Genomic DNA, 1926 nt, shown 5'->3' on the forward strand with positions numbered 1-1926 from the left:
TGCATTCGGTTGGGGCTTTGTTTCAGACCATTTTGAATGACGGCTTGTGGGTTGCTCTGGGCGGACGGGGGCATTACGCAGGTGTTGCCATTGTTTCGGGGCGGTTTTTAGCGCATTTTGATTTCCATTCACTCCGGCAAGTCGAGCTATGTCGCCTAGCACTTGGGCTTCATTTTAATTAACAACGAACTAATGACAAATGCAAACAGAGCTGCAGCTACCTTCTAACACTCTAATTTAATTTGACTCTAATGACCTAAGCTCTTACCAAGGAAAACACGAGAGGCAGCGACAGCTCTGAGATGGAGATGAAGATGGTCTGGAGAAAGGCAGGAAGAAATGGGGGTACTTGCTGCCTTTTCGCCAATTGTCAGTCGACAATTGCAAGTTGAAAACAATGGCGCACATTTTTGCAGCTTCTGCTTCTGCCAGCTCCACAGCCCCGACTTGACGAACTGAGAGAGTGACGAAGGGACAGCAGGCGAGATGGATGGATGGACAGATGGATGGATGGACTGCAACTGTTCCATTTACTTGGACTCGCTCTCTGCTTCCCCGTTCTTACACCGCTCCCGCACTTTATGTACTTGGCTGTGCCCATTGTCTTTCGCCCTGTCTCCATCCCTATCTCCCTGCCTGTCTCTGTCTCTCTCTCTCTCTCTCTCTCTCTTTCTACGCTAGTCAGCCATTGTAATTATACACTGCACTCACCTGAATGCCTAAAATGGCCGTAATAGCTATGGGAAGGGGTTTGTCATTTGGGGCGATAATATAGTAGAAAGGGATAATTAGATAAGAGAGGGGAATTTGGTATTTGAAACATGTTATTTAGTAAATTAAGATTACTGGAGAGCATGGTAAATAAGATTCCTTTAATTTGATTTAATTTAATTTTATAATTAAAGTAGTATTTTGTTGTAGTTTTTAAATATCGTCAATATCGTCATGTGCATATCACTGATCTGGTTCCCTAAGCTCAGGCTCTTACTTAATTTAAATAAAGCCCTTTTTTTATTATGTTAAATAACCATTTTGTAGTCATATCTATTTTGAAGCAAAGAAAGTTACCTGTATTTTGTAGTTACAGTTATAAACTCTGTTCAATTTTAAACTGAAATGCAATTCTAATCAAAACACTTTTAAATATATTTATTATACTTTATAATACTCTTATTCCGTATTTATTATAAAAAATTGATATAAATTGTGTATACAATTGTAAAAACTAAAAATATATTTAAATACTCAAATTGAAGTATATATTAGCAAACTCAATTTTAGAGTATTTAGTTTTCTAAGCCATACCCCTAACCAGCCAGAATCCCCGTGCTTCTCCGACTATTCTTGTTGCAGTTTCCCCCGTCAACTCACCTGGTCCACCCACTTTTTTGCAGTGCATTTTCGCCTTTGTGTGTTTCTGTTTTCTGTTTGTCTATCTGGGCATTGTCTGTTTGTCATATTTATCATGGCAGTTGCTTTGCATTTGCCATGGCATTCTGGCATTCTCTGCACTTGCAAATAAATGTTAATGAGTAGTTAGACAAAAAGCGCTGACAATGCACCTACTGCAAGTTAGATAGAGAACAATGTGATGAGCAGGCCGATGGGGGATTTGCCATCTTGTTGAGCCCATCTTTGGCCAGAAAGAAACTCGACAATCGCAGCAAAAAATATTTCAATGGAGCTCTAATGCCCAAATCGCTATTGTTGCCCTTGGATAGGTTGCCGAGGTGGATGAGACACACACACACTCCTCCCTCCCACTTCAACTCCATCTCCTAGTCCGACGACTCCTGACGAGCTCCTGTCACTTTGAATGGAAATTTTTCTAAAGACCCGGACAACAATGGGGGCAGAGAAGCCGCCGAGCCACCGTCGCCGTTGCCATGTAAATTTTTGCACTTTTTGTCGCTCATTAATGTTAAT

Source organism: Drosophila serrata, unplaced genomic scaffold, assembly GCF_035046125.1.
Source record: "Drosophila serrata isolate PLE 108 unplaced genomic scaffold, ASM3504612v1 contig_272, whole genome shotgun sequence".
NCBI lineage: Eukaryota > Metazoa > Arthropoda > Insecta > Diptera > Drosophilidae > Drosophila > Drosophila serrata.